Below are 26,738 nucleotides of genomic sequence, written 5' to 3' on the forward strand. Positions count from 1 at the left end.
GAATGTGCTTCCTATGCACTCAATTTATACTCACACATAAGAAAGCAGTTAGTTATGCAGGGTGCGTGCTGTATGTTGCACTCTTTGTGACATAATGGTCATTGTTTTTTGTGTATTTGTTTTAGGTTTCCGGGATCGAATTTACTGTACAAAAAGAACAGCATGGCCTCACTTCTTTCGGAGGCACCAGTCATCTCAGCAGCTGAAGATGATTGTGCAAGCGGCAGTGACGAGCTGTTGTTTTGCAAATAGATGTACACCAACGCTGACGTTAAAATAATCCAACCCCAATTGCGCTACCTTGTCGAATGTTGTGATTTTTATTGTCAAAAGTTATACTGTTGCATATAATAGGTTGTAAATATGTCTCCAGAAACTCGGTTACTCTTTTTACATGTTTTTTATTCTATAGGTGTCATTCAACGCCATACCTCTCAGTCATTTCCCGACTAGCGCAAATGTTTTTGAAAGAAGTTGTGGGGGTTTATTGTATTGAAAACAACAAATTTCTAGTATATAGAGAAAACAAAAACTTGGTTGAGAGAGATATTTCACAATTTTGCAGAATGCCGTCAGAGTCCTGATTGTCATACTTCTTGCAGTTTTTCTATGAAGGCAGATGTGAACTTGTGGGCTGATTTGTATTACGCTTCGGCGTCATGTTCGGTTGAACCATACGCTACAGGTTACTGCTTGCACTATTGTGGTGAGGTGCGTGCGGGCGTGCGTGAGTGTGTGTGTGTGTGTGTGTGTGTGTGTGTGTGTGTGTGTGTGTGTGTGTGTGTGTGTGTGTGTGTGTGTGTGTGTGTGGATGTGTGTGTATGTGCCTGCCGCGTTCCACTTTGTGATTTTTGGCACAGTCTACCTACACGTATATACACTGGTGTCATGCAGCTCATTCAAGACCACAGCAGCTTATTTTATGAGCTGCATGCATGCCGGTATAATAAGCGCAGTGGCGACACCAGCATCTTCCTTCTTCGTGTCAGCCGCAGAGAAGAAGATTCACAGAAACTTCTTCCTTAGAACAGTTGTAGCTTGGGCAAGTTGGTGATTCATATTTGATGGAATGAAGTGCTATGAACGGCCTCCTCAACACACGAGACGGAGCGTCACCTCCTGTATCTCTCCTTCTGTTGTCCCGTTAATTGTGCTTCATTTGATCAAGTATGCTTATCCGTGTAAGTGACATCGTTTAAAGGTTCTTTTAATGTTACACCCTACTCGCACGAATGTAGCATCATCCAACACCCATAGTTTAGGAGTGTTCATAAACACCTATAAAAGTAAGTTGTAACGTTTCTTTACACCCTACGTTTTCAGGTTGTTTCTAAACACCCTACTGTTTACGGTGTTTCTGAACACCCTAAAAGGATTTTTGCCCATGGGAAAAATACAACCTTATAGGTGTAAAAATCCTTGCAGTGTGTTCTTCTGATTTGCATCGTTACTGCTGGCTGTAGGCTTGGGTGAAACTTGTTGTTGGCGCTCCCAGCGGTGATGTGTCACGATATGAGGGGTCTTGTAGCGTGCTCTGCAGGTCCTGTCAGCTGTCTGGGGGTTGCTTCCACTGAGTTTGCATGTGGGTGTACACTGGTGGTGTTCGGGGGGAGGGGGCTCGGCGCCCCGCATTGTCGACATATACGACCTTGGGGATTCGGACACACATCCACGCGGTGTCCCGGTCTGCCGCAGTGATAACATGTATCGATCTGTTTCCGGTATAAGGTGCATCGCAGTAGAGCTTCATTGTAGATAAGGTGCGTCGATGCCCTGAATCCCTCGAACAGCACGATCACTGCCGTTGTCTTACTCAGCCTTTTAGCAACCAGTGCCGTGGGATTTCCGAGTGTGACAACGCTGGCGGCTATGTCGCGGGTGCTATCTTCCAGAAGGACGCCACGTATTACGCCTTCCGAAGTATACTCTGACGCCGCCTCGTAGGCACTGGTCTCATACGCGTTCTTGCTAACTGTGATGTGGGTCAGATGTTGATATTTATCAGCATGTACCACAATGGGTGTACTCACGACGATGATATTTTGTTGTATTTTAGGGCAGATTCATCTTGAGCTTCTTTCGGGATAGCTGATGCTTGGTAGATGCTGATTGCTATGCGAACGGCTCTGTGATCAGCGACGTGGAGGCCTCCTCTTGGACGGCTCCGGGATCAGCGACGTGAAGGCCTCCTCTTGGGCGTATAATTATCTTGTAGTCGCCTCGATGGCATGTGGCATGCGACTTGCTTTGATGAGTTGTCGTAGACGCTGCTCGCCTTGTTTCTTGTTGTAAATGCCATCTGTTGTCTCTACGCGGGGAACCAACGCTTGCCCGCGATTTGACTTCCGCGAGCCTACTGTCCGCCATCCTGTGTTTTCTTCGAGATCATCATTGGAGACCCCTTCATCACCCACGGTGATTTCAATCTTGTTAGGAAAATGAAGAGTTGCATACGCACCGACACTTGCTCCCACTTATCTGCTAAGCAGCGTTCGGGGCAGTGACGGTGGCAGCAGCCGTGCACGCACGCGTCCCAGCTCTCGATCCGCAGGCACCAATGCGTAGTTGGCCGTGCAATAGAGGAAACTAGACTTTCCACCTTGATCGCGGTGTCAGGTGACTCCTAGTAATGAGCGGGATCTTGTGGTACGATATACCTGTGGGTATCCGGTGGTTTTCGCTACAAACTCGTGCGTTGAAATTGAAGCTGACACGAACATGCGCCCGCTCGCTTCGACTATAGCAGCGCCCTCTCAGAAGCTTCTCACTCCCGAAGATTTTTCTGAAGATTCCGGGTGGCGAACAGTTGCTGCCAGGCTCTCCCGAGCCTAATCGGTACCTGTCGAGCGAGTTGGCGACGCTAAGGCAAAGGACAATATGGCCGCCCAGGGTCGTCCAGACTGTGGCAGAGCTAAAACAAGATTGTTCGGGGTATAAAGGTGCCTCCATTGCCCAAGGATGACGCGAAGTGCCTCTTCGGGTCAAGGGAAGGTCTAAACATCAGCAAGAAGGAGCGGGCTGTAGTGGCAGAGGCCATACCGATTGCGGTCGCCATCAGTTTGGTGAAACGGGACTCGGACACGATGCGCCCAAATTTTTAACAAAACATCATGGTCATCAGTACCCCCTGCAGAGAGAACGTAACCAGCTACGTCAATGTCGGTTGTAGAAATAATTCGAGATAGAAGCACGAAGTTAACGCGTACAAAGCAGCGCCCCACTGCACGTGCAAGGGCATCATCTGATCAGGGCCGTCACTCAGCGGAATGCTGAATGATGGCCCTGATAATCTTGATCTCAAAGTTGTCGACTCGAAGAGCCTGCTGGCTCTGGAAGCCAAACGAATTATGATTGATTTGTGGGGTTTAACGTCCCAAAACCACCATATGATTATGAGAGACGCCGTAGTGGAGGGCTCCGGAAATTTCGACCACCTGGGGTTCTTTAACGTGCACCCAAATCTGAGTACACGGGCCTACAACATTTCCGCCTCCATCGGAAATGCAGCCGCCGCAGCCGGGAATCGAACCCGCGACCTGCGGGTCAGCAGCCGAGTACCTTAGCCACTAGACTACCGCGGCGGGGCCCAAACGAATTATGAATACCGGCACCATTTTTGTGCTCTTGGGCGGCTAGAATGTACTAAATCACGTCTCGTATGGTGGTGCACTCATCACGTATACTTTGTATTGCAAGCAAGTAAAGGTGTGCTACGTCTGTGGTCTCCTTGAGCATCGAGCAGGCCTCAGCCTCTCTCGTAAGGAAGCTCTGTGTTGGCGACGTGGTGCCATCAACCTGAAAAAGAGTACAAGTGTGACTCCAAGTGCAGTCTCTGTGGTGGATGGCACCTCACTGCCAAAGACGAGTGCAAAAAGCAGTACCATACTGTAAGCGAAAACTTTCCGAGTTTGGGGTTTTAGCAGTTCATGATATCTGAAAACTCCGTCGCCTTCAAAATCGCTACCTCGTCTAGGAGTAAAAAGTGGAACATGACATAGTTTTACAACCACCTCTGAAGCGCGTAGTAAAAGGATGTCAAAATCCAGTTTTACCTCGTGGGGAGTTCTCTATCACGTGATTTTTAACCTACGTTTCAGAGTCTATTAACACGTGACTTCAAGCTGCAGCTGCTTTGGCGGCTTTTGCCCCTTACCCCCGAGTGACACTCTCTGTGAATCATGAATGTATGCGAGGAGCACAGATCTTTTTTTTTTCAAAGTTTCGTATGGTGTCATCACGCCTCTTGACTAACGTTGAGTCAACGCACTTTCACTGGAACTGGGAGCAGTGTAAGCACCACGAGGAAGGAAAGCATTCCGTGAACAAAAAAAAGGGGGGGGCACTCCAAGAAAAAAAAACCTGCTGGAAAGTTGTCCTGCGTATTTTCGCAAATTGTTGGCTTTTGCTGCAGTGCGGTGCCCGTTGGAAGTACATACATCACTCCCTCCCCGTAAGACTCCACAGATAGCGGACACGTAATAATTTGTGCCTGAAATAACGACGAAATTGGCACAGATGTATTCTGTGATCGCCAGCTATTTTTATTCGCATAGCCGTGCTCCTGGAAAAGGCCTAGTACGCCGTTGGTAAGAAGCTGGTTGGTATACCGGCGTGCACCACCACTCTTCTACGCCCGCTGTCGGGAATACGTGCTGCTACTGTGTTTGTGCACCGCCGCTCCATAGAAATCCCAGGCAGCACACCGGCGTTAGACCAATCTTGGACCCATATCGGCTAACGTCGGCCGCAATATTGGCCCCAGTCGGCAACTCGGCCAAGTGCAACTTCCTTCGATGTATTACCGATGTTCAAGCCAACCTGGGGCTGACGTTCTGCCGTTGCATTTGCCAATATCCAGCCGACGCCAGCCCACTCTACACATGCCAATGAAGACCCGTCATTTCACCGACGTAGTTGCCAACATACATCCAGCATAGGACATTCTCGGGCCGCTCTGTTGCCAATGAAATGCCATTATTACACCAGCATTCATTTATGACGAATATCGGCTACCATTGGCTTGCCAATATTCCACCGTTATTAATATGGGCTTTTTACTACTGGCATTCCTTAGCAGGTAAACTTTACATTACGCCCCCCGAACTTCCCCTAGCAGCTTATAACGGCCCCGGACGAGCTTCACGGTGTAGTATTCTTCAAGGCGACTGACCACTGCATGGATAGTGTAGAAACACTACACGATTCCACCAAATCGTTCATTTTTGCCTTTTTTCTTGCATTGCCTATTACAGTCGAACTCCGCTACAACGAACGCCGCTTCAACAAAATTTCCAGTACAACGAAAAATTCATGATCGCCCGTCAGCAGTCCATAGGAGTCAATGCATAAATATTGTCGCCACAACAAACACTTTTTCTTCTATTGTCCCACTTCAACGAAATTTCACGATGCGATTCCAGGCTCAGATACTTATTGCTATGCAGTAAACCCAATCTTTAACATTTCTATGCATTTTCAGAGCCTGAAAATGTGTCAACGAGTCTAAAACACGCATTGGCGCCACCAGAAACCGCCGCTGATTAGTAAGTATGGGCGCCGCCATTGCTCGATAGCAATGGCAATGAGACTGTCGTGCTTTTGTTTTGCCACTGGCTTGCTTTTGAGCCGCAGACAATCTGAAGCTGAAGCTCAGTCGCTCAGTTCATGGTTTTCTTCTCGCAGCTGCTGGGTGCAACCGCGGCACGATGCCTTTACCGATTCTGATGCTTATTATGTTCGCGCTTGGGTAGTGTGGTAACGAATCAAAGCAGCTGTTCCTCTGCATTATCAACAAAATCAGCTAGCGGCGAGTGATGTATGACAAGAATGGCACAGAATAATGCAAAAGTCGCCGCTCCCCGATACCCTGCCTACATCTCGGCGTTGTCGGATACTTTTGATGGTGGACAGCTGCTGGTGTTAACGTGTTAATGCAACAGTTTGGTTCATTCACGAAAGTGCTGTCAGGCGTTGTTTTAGTGTGCTTTTCACTAAGGCCTCGCTATGCATGGGTCAGAATCACGTCGTGACGCTGCTGAGAAAGAATAGGAAGCAGCGGACATTTTTTTTTAATTTTGAGAATGAACGTTCTTTTGTTTTGTTAGCTCAGATCAGTTATACTTTTTTCGATTTCACTACAATTAAATTTTCTCTTCAACAAATTTTTTCCGCGCCCCGTCAGTTTCGTTGTAGCGGGGTTCGACTGTACTCTCCCTACATGTAGAGCATAAGACTGCACAAGTCTAGTTAATGTCCAGTTTTCTCCACGCATTCCTCCTCAGTTTTGCGTGAAATTGTAACGTAGGCTGTTCCATCAAGTATTAGCTTAAAAACATTAACTCAAATAACTGCTCAGTGCAAATATTCCACACACAAGCAATCTATAAATCAGAATACCAGAACACAATTTTTGTAACTTTAGTTTAAATATACCAAGTTTAACCATTTATTTTTCAGTTCAGCTTTTCAAGCTACTGCTGTTCAGTAATGCAGCCCAAACTAGGAGGCGAGTTCAGCAAGGCCCTATGGGCATAGGGCTGGCCTGGGCAGCAGAGGTGGGGCGGTGATTTAGAGGCTGCAGCACGAGATGAGGCAATGACGGTAGGCTGCCCAGGGTCCTGCAAGCAGCGATCAGGCGGGAAACCAACCATCACAGGCTGTCGCACATCCCTGCTCTGAGGGGCAGCAGCCGTTGGGCTGCAAATCTATGAACACATGTGTGAAGTGCCTTTCCTAACCTCCATCGACGCCAACAAACTTCAACAGCCACGTCTTGATGAAACACTCAGCTTTTTCAAATACCTGCATACGTGAATAGAAATAAACAGCTCGTAAATAAAGTTTATTCTCTCTCTCGAAATAAGTTCTAAGCACGGCAGTATAACATATATGCAAGCTAAAACAATGAAAAACAATGACAGCAGACGTTATAATGAACTATCCAGATGAAATGCCATGTGTCCATTATGTAAAGAAATGAACAAATACTTCAACAGTCATTGTGCAAAAAAATCTGCCACAGACCAAAATATTTAGGCATAGGTTTCAGTGAAAGTTCATTAAAACAAGCTTGTTTCACAAATTTACAAATAAACACAAGGTCTTTCATGATTTCTAAACATGACTTACAGGGTTGCAAGCCAGGTGAACTCGGCTGCAACTATAGCCTATGGCTGTATAAATTTATAACGGGACAAGACACACGACCACACGAACTTTGAGCTCTCGATTATTCTTGCGCACACATCAGCTAATACTGCACAAGAGGATGACTGACCACCAAGTAGACGACAGAAGACAACAGAATCTATACAAACCAAATTTCAGCACTGGCACTTGTGGATTATTGCAAGGCTCCTGTATTAATTTCAAAATGGTATCTCCAAATGCTATGAAAGATGTGCTGATGTGGTTTACAGTGTTGTTCTTTTCGGATTAAATAAACCTCCGAAATTTCACGTGCTTTTTGAGACTTGCATTGATCCGAAGTCTTGGTTTCATAGGAGACCAGGACTGGATAGGTGGCTCACCAAAAAACTGCACTTGGCAGAGATTCGCGACACAACTCAGCCATTCGCGCCCAGACGACTGGCTGCAGGGAGAGCACGCACTTGTGGCGCTGCCATGCTTCACTTTGGAACGAACCGCTCTAAAAGCCATTGCGCCAGTAATACTGCACTGTGGTTTAAAAAACTGTCTGAATGCTACTTTCACATAAATAGCACTTCAAAACAGAGAGAAGCTCTGCAAAGCGGACTGCATTTTTCAATGTGACAATGAAGAGACAGTGTTGTGCAGTGAGTGCAACTCCCTCGTGATCATTTTCTGGTGAGGATTTTGTGCTATGGTAGTACCGGCCTATATGCCCGTGCGGCGAGAATACTACACTGTGCACTTCTGTAGTAAAAAACACGATTAAGTAGTGGCTGCAGCATCACTTTTTTCTGGCGGCATATGTACACCCTGTCTGCGGTATGTATGTACGTGGACGTTGATCAAGCAAACCACTGTGACAGCATAGCATAGGTGGTGTCGCGGTCTTATGCTTGATAGCGCGGGATGGATCTCCGACTACACTGGCTGCATTTAGATGGGGACGAAATATAAAAAGAACACCCGTGAACCAAAAGATATGTGCCCATTGGAGTACCCCAAGCGGTCACAATCTTGGTACGCACCCAACAGCGTACCTCAGAATGATATCTTTTTGGCACATTAAAGCCTAGCAATTATTGATGTTTAACAGACATGTTCACTTTAGGCCGACTCAGGCAAGCGGAAAAAAACAAACAGTGTGTTAGGTGAGCTAAACAAGTAAACATGGAAGACATTTGATACTTCTCTAGCAACGCATATAAATTTCGATGTTACTTGGCCACGGCAGCAAGTGAGAAAAACGCTTACCGAATTGGCTGGCTCCATAAAGCTAAGCTTTGTGTGGTGCACTTCTTTGTTCGTAACAAGAGCCCTATCTTTTGTACAAATTAAGTTAAACAGAGGCAATTCGGCATCGAGTTTTCACAACGAGAGTATCTTTTATAACAGTTAAGAGGCGTATGAACGTGGCCCTGCACAAGTTTTGTGGGCAACGCAGTTTACCTTTACACGCAACTGTTTACAAAAAAAAGACTACGTGCCTATCGTTTTGTTCACTACACGCAGTGGCATCAGGTAGAGTTTGGTGGCGATGGTCAATTGGATGGACGCATGGAAACTTTGTTAGTCTTGAAGTTCACTACTCCACGCTCAGCGGGCCAGATAAAAAAAAAAAGTTTACAATGCCGTTTCTTGCATAATATCCTCGTTTCATTTCCGGCAAAACACCGTTTAAGCTCGACTGTTTGGCCCTGGTTTCCACTGGTGGCTGTCTTCACTATCGATTAAATACAGCAGACACTTGCCATCCGGTTTAGAAACGAGCCCGACAAGCACTAGAAAGGAGAGCGAGAGCAGAATTTTGCTCGGCTGACCGCTTGGATGCAACGATGCCTCCTCCTTCTACGTTCTCCGTTTCCTTTATACCTCCTCCTTTTTACATACTGCTGCACTTGAATACGCAGCAGTACCGCCAGCGCCCTTTGGATTTTTTAGAGAAATATATTTACTTAGTGCGCAAGGAACGTTTCAGAAGGAAAATATAGCATTGATTGATATGTTGGGTTTAACGTCCCAAAACCACCATATGATTATAAGAGACGCCGTAGTGAAGGGCTCCGAAAATTTCTACCACCTGGGGTTCTTTGACGTGCACCTAAATCTGGGCACACGCGCCTACACTATTTCCGCCTCCATCGGAAAAGCAAGATATAGCAGAGAGATAGGACAGAGTGCACACTTACAGCCAATTTTATTGCACAGATGGCGGGCATATATATACGGTCAAGAGGGCGAGGAGATCACGCACAGAAGAAAAGACAAAAGATGGCGCATGCGCCAAGCCACCTTCTTCCAGTCTTAACATGACAACTTGACTGAAAAAATACCTGTATTCATTATCCGACAGATTGACAGGTGTCTTTTCAGTTAAGTTTCATTTTGAGATTGGAATAATGTGGTCTGGCGCATGCGCCATAATTTGTCTTTTCTTCCGTGTGTGATTTCCTCACCCTCTTGGCTGTTCCTCACCCTTTGTCCTTTCTCTCTTCTATATCTTCCCTCTGAAACATTCTCTGCGCACTAAGAAAGTATATTTCTCTCAAAAAATGCAATACCAACCGGCCGAAGTAGCCACTCCTTTGGTTTTGTTATGGCCATGCACGCACGCACCATCTCTACCAGCCGCCACTCTCGTCTGCGGGGGCAGCTGAGAAGTGCGCGCTCTCACCGCCCGGGTGGCCGTGGAAACTCCAGCGCTGGTTTTCTATACTAGCAACGTTTAAGATTCGATGGTGCGGGAGAAAAAACCTTCGAGAAGGATAACTTCGACATAGCAAACTTTGAACGACCCCTTTACCTGGGATGAGCGACAGAAGTCAAACCTGATAGGCACATCATAAGCACCATGGGGAAGACCCTAAAGAACTGGAGATGGCCGGACTGTGAAGACGCAATTTTCTCCTCACTTGAATCCACAAGGCAAACAAGGTATCTTTGTACTCGGCTGCTGATCCGCAGGTCGCGGGATTGAATCCCGGCTGCGGTGGCTGCATTTCCAATGAAGGCGGAAATGTTGTAGGCCCGTGTGCTCAGATTTGGGTGCACGTTAAATAACCCCAGGTGGTCGAAATTTCCGGAGCCCTCCACTACGGCGTCTCTCATGATCATAAGGTAGTTTTGGGACGTTAAACCCTACATATCGATCCTGATTGAGGAGGTACATTTATGAGTAAATTTTCTAACAACTGTGAGATTGCTAGAACAGAAACCAGTTGTAGATAACTCAAATATTTGATTGTGTAACTTGTGCTAGCCTTTTTTTTTTCAATAATATTCAGCCAAAAACAATTTTGTCACAAAGCCGCCCCACACGATGTAGAGTCATTTGCCCCACCTCACCTGCCCACCTCAACAAAGCCATTTGTATTAAAAAGGCGAATCATTAGAAAACTCCGTAGTGCGAGGGAAGGTTTCATAAACGTTCTGCCATTATTCATTTGCCTTTATATTGAAAATTCTCCAGCAAGAGAAAAAACATAAAAAATCTGTCACAAAGTAACCTCATTTCATGGTAGTACAGGTCTTTAAATTTAAGCTAAATTCACTGCATGTCTTCGGATCATTCTACCGCAGAAATATCACGATAGCCCCTGAATTGGGCACAAGGGATCATAATAACGGTACGACATTCCCCAAAAAAAAACTCATGACTGCTGTTAAGGCGCTACAACACGAGGTCAACGGCAAGGTCAAGTTCAACACAGTGATAGAACTAAAATGTCAGTGAACCTTTGATGTTTTACTTGAATAAAATCAAATATTGCTTCAAAGCAGTGTTTGCGGTGACTTGTGTTGCACCAGCAGTTGGCAACATTTTATTAAAGGTACACTAAAACGAACCAATGTCTCAGTTTAGACTGACATGCTGCACACCAAGACCTCTCATGGCACAAGTTCATTATCAGCGGAGAAAGTTAGGGTTGAAGTTTATTTTTTAATTTTGTGGTGCTCAAATTTTGAAAACATAATGTATTTTCAAAACATTGGCTTGATGAATATTTCTGAAACTTCGTACGTATCTTAGCTCCATCACACCGACAGATGACAGTGTACCTATTTTTGATGACGTAATATTTACGTAGGACCCAGTACACGTGTTGGAATTTTATGATGTCACGTGGTTTCGTGCGACAAGATCAAGACGGTATCTCCACCCACATTTTTTTTCAGTCGTTATCTCGCTCACTAAGCGTCGTTTCGCGGTACAAGTAGTATTTCCTGGATTGAGAACCTGTACTTGACTAATACGAAAAAAATATTTTTGGTTTTAGCGTTTTTTAAAGGTGTACCGAGACAATTTCGAGACATCGTAAAAGGGACATTTTTAGTTTCCTCGGTATGCGAGTAGTACTACCACTTACCTCACAGTAGTCAGCCAGCATGCATAAGAGTTACCTTGATTTTAAAGTTTTCGTTCCAGAGTATTGGCAAGCAGTGGAGTGGACATTATAGTGACGAGTCAACAAAGTTCCTCCGGGTTCGCAAACGAAGTTTCCATGCAGCCTGAATCACGGAGATCACTGTCATGGTCAATAGGGAAACGCACTCATGGTTTCTATTTACCACGAGCAGATCGCTTATGTGCCATTAGTACGTAACGAATTGCCAAGTTCCTGCAACGTCACACTGCCTGTCGTGTCACGGAGAAGCCACCCACTTGATATCGAAACTGAAAGTGTCTTATAAAGGTAGAGGTTTTAAAAACATATGCGATGCTTTCCCACGCAACACAAACTCTCTTTTTGAAACCAATAGTCTTCTATAAAACAAAAATTCCTAAATATTAGAAATTCGTCTCCATACTCTTTTAAGTGATGTCAACAAGATGAATCGGGACAGTAATATTAGATGCAGCCCTTATTACCATGAATTCAAACCAACTAGCCAAAATAGCCGTTCTTCTTCAATTCATTTCTAGTACACAGGGCAGTCCTACTTTTTTGGACCCGTATTCTCAAGACTCAGCCACTCAGCGCTCGTGTTGTCCTCTTTGCTTCCTTTGCCTCGCCTTTCGTCTGTTTCTTCTAGCACCTTCGTGCTCGCGCTGCAGCCCTTATTACAGAATTTCAAGCAGCTTGAGAAAGAAGGCTTAAATATATATATATATATATATATATATATATATATATATATATATATATATATATATATATATATATATATATATATATATATATATATATATATATGCAAGCCATTTCACATTCCCTAAATGATGCACAGTGAATATGAGCGCTGCTATTTCAACAAAGTAGTATTTTCTTTATTCACCCCACTCAGCTATCAATGATGAGGTCCACATTAGAAGTCACCAGGCCTGTCAAACCGTTTGAGAATTCAAATGAGGATTTCCCAAGATGGTGACCATGTGATTCGTAACACTGGAAAAAAACTGTTTGACTTTTTACAGCTGTAGAGATGTCATATTGTACTCCAGATAATTTTGCCAGTAACTTTTTTAGATGTCAGCGAGCATACTGATTGATTGATTTGTGGGGTTTAACGTCCGAAAACCACCATATGATTATGAGAGACGCCGTAGTGGAGGGCTCCGGAAATTTCGACCACCCGGGGTTCTTTAACGTGCCCCGAAATCTGAGCACACAAGCCTACATCATTTCCGCCTCCATCGGATCAGCGAGTATATTAGTACTCACAAATATGTGGCATATACATGCATCAGTGATTGAACAAACTGTGCAGTGTCTAGAGACTACAACCATAAGCCCCTTCCAAATATTATAACGCTTTTCCGCAGGCCGCAACCCATGTACTATGACGAAGGTGGCTTAAGCGGTGTTTCTGCACAGGTTAGAACAAGACCAAGAACTTTTCGAGCCATCCCCCCTTACTTTACTTTTTTTTTTCATGAAGAAATTAGGTTTAGGCACAACTTTTTGGCTTGCTTGCAAGGCGCGTTTGAGCAGATAAAATAATAATGGCACGCGCCACTTGGCCTCGCAATGTCACCGGATATCTATCGCATGTGGTGTTGCTATGGCAACTGACGTGGTCACGGCATGAACTAAAGCTGGTAGTGTACAAGCCTCGATATGCTGAGAGTTTGTACACTTCCAGCTATAGATCCTAATGGTTTCTAACATGCCATGGCCGCACTTGCTGACAAGAAAATTTATATTTTAAATGAAGTGTTCCTGGCTACGGCAACACATCTTTTGTGTTGTAGTTGTGTCGTCCGGTTGGTAAATATTTGCTGCCGTCAGCAGACCGACAGGCACGCGGCGTTGTTATTTCATCTGGTCGATCGAGTTTCGCGAGTGTCTAGAGGTAATGAGCGGCTATCGTACACTGCGCTTTAGGGTTAGGGTCTGCCCGCATGGATTGATGATGCAAACTACAAGTGGCTAAAGTGGCCTCCATTTCTCGCTCAAATTAGGGCAAATGAGAAAAAGTTGAGGCTAATCGGGCATTTTGGCGCAGCGTGGCGCGATGTCGGCAAATTTCATGATTTTCGCACAGCTCGGCGCACAAATGAGCAATTTTATCAAATTGGCGCAAACAGCACATCTGTTTCACCCCTGCATTTGAGCATCATGCAGCAAATTTCAAAATGTCTCTTTCGTATTTTCACGACATTGGCTCAATGAAATTTTCCAACTATCGTATGCTAGGTCTAGCACCCACTCAACACATTATACTTCATTTTTATTAAGTAGAAGCTATGTGGGAATGTACCAGTAAACGCCTTCAATATTTAGTGCGTCACTGTGTTTGGCACGGCAATCTTAGTGAAATGGAATGGAATGAAAAAAACTTTATTTATGAAAAAACTTTATTTATCTCAGTGAAATCTCCACACAAATTCACTTCTTGCATAGTTTTTCCGTTGCCGAGCATCATGTCGCGGCAAGAAAGGTGTTTTTGGGATAGTGAAATTACAGTTACTAATATGCAAAAAATTGTTTTGCTCTTTAGTGTCTCTTTAAAGAGAATGGAAGCATACTTCACTTTACGACAGAACTGCCGCCGGAATCAAACGTTCAGTTTTTAGACCTCAGACTAACGCTTTACTCAAACTGGGGTGAGACGGCTGATACTAATCTGGGTGCAGTTTTTGTAGCACCGAAATTTCAATTTGGGAGCAGCTAGCATACTTTGCCAAGTTGTCCTGGCAGCTTAAAAATACCAATGGTTAGCAACATGGGGGCACCAGTGCATATTTTAATTGGCTTATAATACACATTCCACTGAAACAGATTTTGAAGGAAGTTTTTGAACAGATTATGTATGAGATTATGTATGAGCGGCACTACTTTTTTACATACCACACACCTTATCTAACTAGCCCTCGTAACACACGAAATATTATCTAAAAAAGGTTTTGTTAAAAGCTAGGTTCCGCGGAAAGATTAACAAAAAACACATCACATTCAAAAAGAAACTAAAAAATTGTGATTTCACAAGAATTTTAGTGACGTAACAGTGGTCGTTCGCTTTAAAAAAGCCTGACATGATAGCGTAAAGAGCTTTTAACAAACAAAAGCATGCTGCGCTGCCGTTCGCGGCCACCTCATGCAGGACCACCTCCAACAGTGCAGCGCGAGAGCCAAGAAATCTCGCCGCATAGACTTTCTCGTAAAGCACGTGCATATGGCACTAAGTAATAAGCGAGTGATACTGATAATGCCTCTGCACATGAGCAACCACGCGCTATTATTATAGCACAAGTTGGCCAGTTTTATAATTTTTTCAATATCTTTAGGTCATCACCGTCGATGAAGAACTCCCGATAATACATCGACTTGCGATTGCTGCCCGCGCCGCTCCGTGACTCGCGTAAAGTGCTCGCGCACCACAGGTGAAAAAAAACCCTATCCACGCAAAGAAACCGCTGATCATAGTGAGGCAGGTTTATTGCAAAAGAAAAAGAAGAGAGAGAAAACGAAGTCACACTGCCACAGACCGAAACGCTGAGATGAGCCAAAAGCTCGTGTAGCCCAGGGCCGGAATGCATGCAGCGACACCTCTTTAAGCACTTGTTGCGAGTTTCGATAACAAAACGAAGCAGTGGCAAATCGCCATTAATGAAAACTGTGCACAAGTGCCGCCGATGCGCAATGAGTCACGAATAAAGCGCCAAGGTGCCCGTTAATATTGTTTACAATGGTTTGAACACTCGTTTTGTCACCGCGGCTTCGCATGTAACCAAGTGTTTCTCTCCACCTGCAGACACCGATGTGCGGATTTCGCTTGCGATCGCTTTTTTAAATGCAAAATGCAATGAGAACTCGCCTGTCTAAATAAATTAGTAGCTAATGGGTGTAAACCGGGATTAGGTTGAACACAATCTGTCGCTCACGGAACCTATTTTTAGAACCCATGTGCACGTGCCAGAACATCCGGGAGATGCGTCGGATGCAGGGAAAAAATGACTCCACGTTTACAGCTATTCGCTCGTAGGTGACCGCTTGCAACAGCGTCAACATGAAAGCCACAATGTCTAGAGGAACCCGCTATGCACGACAGAGAACCGAAGAGTCAACCCCGCTATGCTTGCCACTCAACTCGGGGGGTTTCGCTAGCTGAGAGTGGCGCTAGAACCCACAGCCTAGCTAGTAGAAGGAGCACGCTCGATGCACGGCAGCACATTTTTGTGGGGTCACGCATTTGCTAAAGTTTAAATATTATGGCGGCACCATGGGAGCCTTTGTCACTAGAAAAATGGAAAGTGAAAAAAAAAACACGATTGGGTGCGTCTTATTAGTCAAACTCGCCATTTTTTCCCCACTGAAGCTGAGGTCGGCATCAAAATTCTAGCTTTCGAGGCTGTTTCGGAGCAGTTCGGTGCAATTCTCTTGATTACAAGGCTTTTAGAGCAGTTTGGCACAAAAAGAAACAGAAATGTATCAAAAACGCGCAATGTGAGCAGCTCTCTCACTCCTTACCAATGCATGCGTGTAGGTAGTACAGGCCCAGGTTGCAACAGCCTCCACTGCCTTACACTTTAGCGTATTCCAAAATGATCAAAGATGGATTGGCTGTATCTTTGGTACAGAAGGCTGTGTACGAGTCATGTGCGCACAAGGTATTGAGCAGTGTTTATGTTCAGATCCAGAGTTTTACAACAACAGGGTTTCCAGATTATGCGGTCACTAGATCCTGCGAAAAGGGGGCGAGATGGATCAAACATTTAAGCAAATGGGAAGTATGTGAGAAAAATCATGAAAGCCGCTTTAGCCTGCTGCCGTACGTTCAAGTTCTTTATTGATACAAGCTCTTATTAGTACATAAAAATACACAAAACTTGTTAGACTTGTTCACAAGATGGCGCACAATTAGGAGTGCCGTATCCAGATATGATGCGGCAGTGGTATGTACGTCTCTCAAGAAGCTGGCCAGCACTGGCACACTTGTTAAGCTCGGGACCAAAGGAAAAAAATAAAGGCAAATGTGGTTAGAAACGCCGAAGCTTCTTCATTCCTTGTGTTACAGGAGTAGTGTACAAGATTCCTCAATCATGCGCCAACAGTTATATTGGTCAGTTTGGTAGGTGCATGTTAGATTACGGGGGCACCAGAAAAATTGCGAAAAGAATGTCCGAATATCAAACTTGTTTGCTTATTGAACACAGCGTCACTGAAAGCTACTCTTTAACAAGATCAGGGGTGCAACAGCCGAAATAAAACTTGGAGCAATTTTAGGAGCAGCAGAATGTTACTTTTGGAGCACTAAAATGTAAATTTCGAGCAGGTTACAGGGAAAAGATATGCAATTTTCATCACTAGATACCAAATTTTGAGCAGTATAAAAAAGAAGGCTTACATTTAGAAACAAAATATGTAAAAACCACTCGACATCCCCTAAATTGTGCTGGGCGAACATGAGCACTGCTATTTCAGTGAAAGTGGTATTTGAACCACCCTACTGAGCCAGCAATGATAAAGTCTATATTAGCATTTGCTGTGCCTGTAAAATCATTTGAGAGACTCTGCAACTCTAAATAAGGATCTGCGAAGCTTGCGAGCATGAAATTTGAGAGATTCCCGAAACCTAAGAGCACAGGTGGTAAACAAACGAACAAAAAACTGGTGAAAGTTTTGCAAAAATGTCATACAATGCTCCAAATTATTTCCAGTAGCATATTTAGACAACAGTTATTGCACTTATACTCATAATTAGGCAGCGTACAAGCGCATGAGTAAGTGAACATTATGTGCAGTGTTTCGTAACTAGAGATAACAGTCCCTTCCAAATCTCAATACGCTTTTTTGCGAAGCACCAGTGTAAAATGGCAAAAGTGGCCTATTAAGGATACCCTACACGGGTTAGAATCCCAAGGCAAGAAATTTTTTAATCACTACACCTCCCCTTCCCCAACTTCCCACCTTGTTTTCTTTTTTCCACCGTAGGGTGGAAAAAAGAAAACAAGGTGGTAAAGCAACAACGGCGTGCACCCGTTGACTTAGCGACAGTACCGCAGATGTCCATCACCAGGACCATGGCCGGGACGACGCAACTTCAAACAAAAAAAAGGGGGGGGGGGCTCCAAGCTTTCACTGAAACAGGGAGTGTCCAGTTTTTTTAAGCTTTATTCGCAAACTGTGCGATATTTCACGGCAGCTCTTCGAAGATCAATCAGTTTTCGAAGCTTACCAAGTTTTCACCTGTAGATCAAAAAAGCATTGAGAGGAAGTGACAGTGGCTATGGGACCATCCTACAGACCTAATCAATAAGCACAGACCCCTGTGAGCGGAGGTGGCCGACGGAAGAGGCGTTGCCAGAAATGTTTTTTCGAATGGGGCGCTACCTTGATTAGAATAAGTCCCAGCTAGGCAAGTAGATGTAGTACATCGTTATTTCCTGCGCCCCTATGTACCATAGAAAAATATTGGGAGGGCAGAGGCACGGGCCTGGTGTGCCACCCGTTGGCTATGCTACTGGTGGATTGAAACCAGTGTGGTCGAGTACACACATAGAGAAGGAAAGCCGTGGAAGAGGGTGGGAGTGGCAGAGGCTACTGTTAGGTTACCTTGGTGAGAGAAGTAGCTCTAACTGGAGCGGCACATGTATGATGTAAGAAAGAAGCTTTCGTCCAACGTGCGGGCCCAACACACAGAAGCAACTGACTACGAAATAGACTGGAAGAAGGTGAAATTACCAAAATAAAGGGAAAAGAATTTGACTTCCGGGCTATATCTAGACTCTCTGACAATTCGGACAACAACGGGGCACATTCTTAAGAGTAATGACAATGACAGCAGCTTCCCCCGGTTATACACACCTACATCCTATTTTGAAATATACATAACTGGACTGTTCGCACATTCATTTTTAGTTGTGACCATGGCTTTCATGCGGAAACTTAAATGTCCCGCTTTAATGCGAGCATTCATGGTCGGTGCTCATGTTAACCCCATAGTAGAATAACAATCACAACACAAAAAGAGAGAGGTGACAGTGGCACTGCAAGCCGCCATGAGAGTACCCTCACGTATGTAGCGCACTGTGGCATGCCGCCGGTAACTTTTGCTGTCTTTCCGGATTGTGTAGTCTGCATAAGTCCGCACGCATGAAGCCAGAGCAAAACAACGCTGTTCAAAAATGAAAACACAGCAAAGTCATGGTAAAATCACACATGCAACTGCCAGCTTTCCTTTGCCAGTGCGAGGCGAGATCACGCGATCCAACCCTGCACGTCACAGCGCTTGCAGTACTCACGCATCCGGTGGTGAGCCTCATGCCCAATATGTTAGGGAAACTGCATGACCGACCCTTGGTACACTGGACGGTGCAGCAAGCAATAGAAGAAGACGCGAGTGGTCGGTGCAGGATAAATCAGTGGTCGAAAAGACAGTCACAAGACACTTTTCGAAAACAGTCAACCATAGATTTTTGGCTCTCTAACGCATTTGTAAGTAGTGTAAAAAATACTTTGTATATTATAGAAACCACACGTCAGTGAATTGCTGAATCAAACCCTTTTATAACATACTCTATCTTTTCATGCTAGTTTTGGTTCGTGTCAAACATCAGTTAACAAAAAATTAGAGCTCACCCAAACTCACTTATACATACTTCGCGCCTGGGGCTCACTCTGACCCACCAAAAGGTTCTTAAACCAGACTCGCTCAGCCTCAAGCTCGCTAAGATATTACTCACCCTTACTCACTCAAGCACATGGCTTTATTTGAGTATGAGTGAGTCTCGAATAAGTCAACTCATAAGTGAGTTGCTGACCTAAGGTGTCAAGTTAAGGAGACGATCACAGAGCACCCAAACTTAATAGGATAGATTAAATCGATCGATCAGATAGATACTACACAGACTGACTGACAGACAGATATGGTTAAGGTGCTTTTAGTTCGCTAAAAAATGGTCTGCTTTAAAGAGCAGGTGACTACCAGGAGCTCAGCTCTTAAGGGCAGCGTCGCTTTGAGACTTTAGCTTTTCTGGTTTCTACGAATAGAAAGCACTTACGAGACATTTTGAAACTTGCCACTCTGTACTAGCAGTGGTGTCCAAGCGATAGCTGACACACTGCCCTAAACAAGCCTTGCAATGCAAACCACAGGTCAACAGCACGAGAAAAAAAGGAAGTCCTTGCTATCATGCCGGCACGACAACACTTGCTAGACTAAAAAAAGAAATAATTGGAAAACTGATGTGTTTTTGAAACACCCGACAGCGTTGTACAGCCCTTACAAAAATCCTATATATGGACTTATATAAAAATCCCCATATATGGCTACATCAGGAATTGGGCATATCTGGTCCATATATGGAATCCCCACATATGGGCCGTATATAACCTGATATGTCCAAATCCTGATATAGCCATATATGGGCCTTATATCCCCATATATGGGTGTTGCTGTATATGGCCATATATTGCTATATATAGAAGCATTCATATAAGGTCTTATATGGATGCTTTCATATATGGCCTTATATGGATACTTTTATATAAAACCATTCAAATGATTCAACTATATTAGTTCAGCCTGTGTCACCGGCAAAAAATATAGCTGCTCAAATCATTCTCAGCTAGAAATATACCTGTTTGTTGAAAGGTCTGCATGCAGCCACTATCATCTCCAAAATAAAGGCAGTACATACCCCCTGAACATTCTTGTTCAATTAAGTTATCCTTATTATATCTCAAGTTATTCTCAACAACTATTTGCTAGAATGTAACTTGGCATCATATTTAAAGTTTGTGGTGGGCACATGTCACTGTTAGTCCACTTTTCCTGAAGAGATACATTCTTTGTGCTTAAATTTATTGCTTACTTATCGACACTTTTTTATTTATCTATTTATTTCATTACCCACAGCACCAATTGGCATTACATTGGGGTAGCATTTACGAAAAGTAGAATACAAAAAATACATAGTCAGCCAAACAAATAATCAAAGTCACCTGAATCACAATCTGCAAGAGAAATTCATATATAAATCGGAACATGTTCTAACATATAAATCGGAACAATTCTAACATGAAATAAAACAAATATTTGGGAGTGTAGAGGCAATGCTAGAAGGCAGCTGGTTCCATCTTGTAATTTTTTTTTGTAAAAATCATTTTGAAACACGTCAGTCTTGCATGCGATTATTCTTATCTTGAACCTATGGTCAACACGGTCTGAGAAATAGTACAGTGCAAGTAGATATTCCGCTTTATCGATTCCGACTTGACAAAAATAAATAGCATAAAAGAACCCAATTTGAGTTTCGTAAAGATATTTTTCACAGTGTGTTTCTCGCGTGTAAATGGAGCGTCCATAGTCAGTCAAAATGAAATATTGACTTGCTATTGACCGTATGAACTGCGTGTGCATTGAATAACCTAAATGAGTTGATAATCAACTTTTAAGGAGTTCGGTCGAAAGTGATTGGTATGCAAGCTTGTTATGTACAAGTATTGTGACTAATGACCTATAGAACGACTGCTAAAACTGGTGTCTAAAGGTCTCTGTGCGCGTGGGAACGGAGGCATTTAACAATATTTCTTGCCAACGGGACACTAAAAATGTACTTTGTAAACGTAATACGCTTTCAATTTTGCCAATAATGCATCATTAACGTAACAGTGGTAAAGAGCTCATTCTGAAGAAATTCCGGCGTAGGCATCGGCGCCTCTCCGTGAAAAATTGTCTTGTCAATGATCGAAAATTGAGAGAATGCAAATAAAACAAATATTGTAAATTTTCGGGTTTGTGTGATGATCGAAATCATGCAGGCAATTTGCATGGCATGCAAGTGCTCTACCACACAGCTATGCATCTGCTTGGAAATAAAGCATGAATAACTTCCTCTTGTTGTAAATGCAAGGAAAATAACTGTCATGCTTAACAAATACATGTATCCTGACTACAGGTTTTACAACACAACATTTATTATCGCAGCTATATTGCATGATACAAGCGTGCATTGTCATCAAGCATCACAGCACGTTATTACCAACGTGACTTTGCGGTCTAAAGACAGCCAACCATTACAAAAGGCACACTGGTTACTGCACGTATTCCCTCACGACTGCGTAGTGGGTGCATAAAGTTCTAAAACATTTTACACACATTATATTGAGAAGCACGTTCTGCTGGGCGAGTTGGTACTTCATCTTAACTTAGTTGCGCGAAAAAATTTGAAGTGCGAAAGGAAGACACCTGGACACAGCGCACACTAACAACTGAAACTTCATTGGAGAAAACAGACATATGTATGCGGTTACGACAACACGTGAGGTGGAAAAAAATGACTAGATGAGCAGACATCTGATCATTTTCTTTCACAGTGTGGACATCGTGTGGTGGACGGCACTGCGCTGCCGTGTGGGAAGTATTATTTAGAATTTATTTATATAGTTGTAGATCACAAAGCTTCTCTAAAGAAATTAACAACCATTCTCTAATCATTCATCATATTGTAGTGAGTGTGGCTGCGCGCCCTTGTTTGGAATACGGTAGTTAAAGCTAGATTCAGTGACACGGTATAGCGCGGGAAATCGGAGAGGCGTATTTCATAAACAAAGCTGGGGATTCATGTGTCACGTAACTCTCACTTATGTTGCTTGCTACTGAGGTAGCTTTCCTGGAAGCGCATCATTTATACAATCTGTCTGCTCATCTAATCCTTTTCTTTCACCGCACGGGTTCTCGTAACCGCATATATACATATGTCTGTTTTCTCCAACAATGTTTCAGTTGTCAGTGTGTGCTGCGTCTAGGTGTCTTCCTTTTGTATTTCAATTTTTTCGCGCAACTTGGTAATTACATAATATTTCTTGTTCTTTAAACTATGTTACCCCTTTTTTACACAAAATGCAGCCATGTTCGAAACCTTCATTGAGACACTTTCAACCTTCTCAATTACACAGTACTATTCCACAATTAAATTTGTTCAAGTAGCATCATACAATCAAGAGTACACACTAAGTGATTGAATTACGCACAAAAAACAGGATCGATACTGCTATCACGTTCAACTGTGAAAAATGGAGCTTAACGGTCCCCCTATTTTTTCACGCAGTAGCAAGCCCTAATGCATCATACCAATTTATTTGTCGGCTTGCGTAAATCCATCTACAGTGCTCACGGATTAAAACGTGACATCGCATTATTTTATGTAACTATGTATGCGGGTATGCGCAGTTCCTCAAGATAACCACGCGATGTTGCGACATCAGTAACGATAATGTCGCCTGTGATGTACGCATTGCAGTCAAATTTACACTTATATCACCCTGATTGTAGATGGCGGAAACGAAATTACGGGTTATTCTTAAGTTGTTTTCATTTAGATCCGTGACATAGCACCCTGTTTTGAAGAATCAAACTAGCAACAAAATTTTAACTGCGTGTCCTTATCAAAACACGCGTAAATATAAAAACAAGTGGAACGTAGACGAAGAAAGATAAATCCAAACGCAAGACAAATTCAAACGTGGGCTCATAAATCTCATGACACCCTTGGAGTTGGAGATATGCAACTCTTCTTTATTTGTAATTGCGCAAGTTGTAATTTATTCTTGGTTTTTCCTCAAGCGTTAAAATGAGAAAAATACAACACAAGTATATTTACATCAATATATTTATGAAAAGTACAATGCACGAAACCAACAATTTCCTGGCGTAGATTTTTTGATTAAATAGAGCACTGTCTGGATCAAGTGAAAAAAAAAAGAAAGTGTTGTCGTATCGCTTAAACAAAACAGCCTAATGACGTAACCACGATTAGCATAAAGTTATTTACTCAGCAAGCATGCAATGTGGTATGTTTTCGAGTTATCATAATATTTATGAACAACGTGCGAAGGTAATGAAAATGATGAACTTACCTTAACATTTAACCGAGACTTGTCTTTCAAGGAGCCTGTTAATCCTGATAACCTATTCACACCTTAAAGCCACCACGTCCATTCGTACTGCTTTAGGAAGAAGTTTTGAAGGAACGCTTGCCCGCAAGCGTGGGTTTCCATTTTTTTCTCGCACGAAAAGGTGACGATCGCCAATCCAGCAGCGTACAGACGCACACGCACACAAAAACACTTCCACGTCCATCCACAATTTCGCCACGTACAGCGAAGTAGATTCCTGAGAGCTGCGCGATTATCTTGTGTAAATTAGAGCAGTAGTTGAACACGAAATAAGAGCAAAAGGAATGAAAATTAACAAACTCGATCAGCACGGCACCCATGACTCGGGCGAGCAAAAAAGCAACAATGGCGCGGATGGATACAGTGCATGCCATGCACATCACAATGAACATTACATTACTCCTCGAGATCAATGGTTTACGCACTTTTCACTAGAACTAAATTTTCCTGAGCTTATTGGCGAACGACGTTTCATTTTTTAACAATTATTGACGCAATGTTATTACCATACGACTGAATGTTTGTGCAAACCATTTTCTTCGTCGTTACTTGAAATGGGCCGCGGCACTCTCTTTCCTGCTGTGTCGACAGACTAGTGTAAGCCACGTCAGGGCTGCAGGGCGCCTACGTGCGCTTCTTCGAACTACGTTCTCCGAATTGTCCACCCATCCGATGGGCGCCCTTTTTTGTATTTTTTTTACTGTGCGCACCCCTTGCAACCAATGCAGTCAGGCGAGTTTTTTCGAACAATGGATTTCAACTTACTCCCGCGAGCCGAAAAAGCTGCACGTGGAGGACCTTTGAGACAGGCATTCCGTGGAGCTGAAATCACTGCTTCGTGTACGCTGGCTACGAAGACGCGTTTCAGCCAAATTTTCATCCTATTTCGCAAGGACTTATAATGATAATAATATAATTCAATCAACCAATAATCAATCAATCATTTTTAACGTATACAAGAACAACCACAGGGTTTTTCACGCTGGTGCGCGCGAAAATAAAACAAAAATAAACAATACATTACAGACTGTCCACAGAAAAGCAAATCAATGAAAAGAGCAAAAACGAGCTGTCGAAAAAAATCAATGCACAATGAGAACAAAAAACAAAAGAGTAGATATTCATGGAATGGGACTGAAAAATAATGTGGAATATACACAACCGTGCCGAAGGCTTCCTGAAAGACGGAAAAGGAAAGAATCTGTGCATATGCAAATCTACGTTAGGACAGGGCAGCCCTCACTGACAAAACAAAATGACTGTAGACTATGAAAAACATAACGAATCAAGAAAGTTGACGTTTGAGAGACTCGGTATTCTGTAAAGAATAGAGTGTTGAAAGAAGCTGGTAGGTACATGCAACGGTCGATTCTCTCTCGATAACTTACGCAAAGTTTGAAAATTATTACAACCGAGAAGGGCAGAATATCTCACCCTGAACTAGCTTGTAAATAAATAACAGCTTAGCGCGATTTTGCCGGCCAATAACTGATGGCAAATATAATATTCCAGCAGTGTTGAAAGTATTCTAGTGAAACGATGGGGGTAAATGCTTATGAAATTTTTCTGGACTCACTCAGTGGCGCTACTGCTGGATTTAGCAAGGCCATTCCAAATCAGATGTGCATATGTACTCAAGTTGAGCACAACATGTCACGGTGTACCATTTGTAGAAGGCTGTAGGAGAACCGGATTCTCGCGAGATGTTGAGCCAACAGGAAGAGAATGAAGGCCTCGCATGGCAGCACATTTAATGCAAGTAGAAAAAATTCAGCATGCTATTAAAAAGAACACCAAGATAACTGATCTCATAAAACTTACATAACGACACAGTATGACAGCATATGGATTTGCTGTTGGACGTTTTGCGAAATACAACAACAACAACAACATTAATAATAATAATAATAATAATAATAATAATAATACACTTATATCATTCTGACATGGCCGAAAATATCTAGCCACATTGAATGAAATGCCAGTGTCCTGGTGCCCATGAATCTCTATACGCGAGTGTGCACTTGCGCAGTTTGGTGAGTATGTACCGGCATACATATCTTATAAGTAAGTGCACTACCGTGTTGGTGTTGAAAGGATATGTTCGCAAGCAGTTTGAATCGTTACGCGCCTGCACAGCAAGGGGCTGTTTACATAATGTAGAGTTTGGCTTAGGTATCACGCCAGCCCGCAAAAAAATGTGTCATACTAATTGTATTCGCAAGGCAATGTTTAGGCTAATCCTGATAATGGCACGTGCGCTTTAGTGACCTCGACCAAGTAATGACACACCGACACAAAATAGAAGTTCTGTGAATTCGGCAGCCTACGTTAAATGTTGCTATAAAGCTTCAGCATTTCATTACATGGTCCATTAAATATGTATCACGTGTGAGTCAGTTGCACCTTTCTTAACGTACATGTCTATGACGTGAGATTTATTTGACGCTTGCAAACATTACAATAAATTAATTGTTCACTTGTGCAATCATAAAATTTTTGGTAAATTTACTATGTGCACAGCCAGGAACATTATACGTAGCCAAAGGAAACGCAAGATGTATTTTTGCAATAAATTAGTACAACTTCCATCTTGAATGTAATCACAATAGTGCCTGCAAGTTGCATTCACGTAAGTTCTTTTTGTTTTTGAAAATACTCCCTTAAACATTGCACTGCGCATGCAATTTTAGTAAATGGCTGCTGAAAGCAATCGCAGATGAGGGGTCAACAGGATTAATAGAAATCTTGTTATGTGAAGGGAGCATATAGCCATCAAAACTTTCAAATAATCAGAAATTTTGCCCACCGATGTGGAAGCTAAAAGTGCATTGAAATTACTATTTCTTGCTGCCACTTTAAACAATGCATTATTGTGAACAATATAACTTGCATGCATTTTGTCTTTACATAATACTATATATTATTGCTCTATAATAATAGCGAGGTTCGGAAGCTTCAATACGTTTTGTGACTTGACACGATTCCTTCCTCGTAAAACATGTCTGCTCTTGTATACATTAGTTACGTCGTATTAATTGCAACTTATTGTTTCAAACCTAAATGCCATGAAAAATGTACGAGTTAAATTACACGAATGCATGCATATATGCATTCATCTGAGTTGCAACTATCACGTACACAAAGCTGACCTGAAATTTCGGTTTTTTTGCATGGCAGAAACAACATATATATTTAATACTCCTATTGTTATGAAAAATAAGCAGGTCAGCTTTGTGTACAAAT

The sequence above is a fragment of the Rhipicephalus microplus genome, chromosome X (genome assembly GCF_043290135.1).
Source record: "Rhipicephalus microplus isolate Deutch F79 chromosome X, USDA_Rmic, whole genome shotgun sequence".
In the NCBI taxonomy this organism is placed as follows: Eukaryota; Metazoa; Arthropoda; class Arachnida; order Ixodida; family Ixodidae; genus Rhipicephalus; species Rhipicephalus microplus.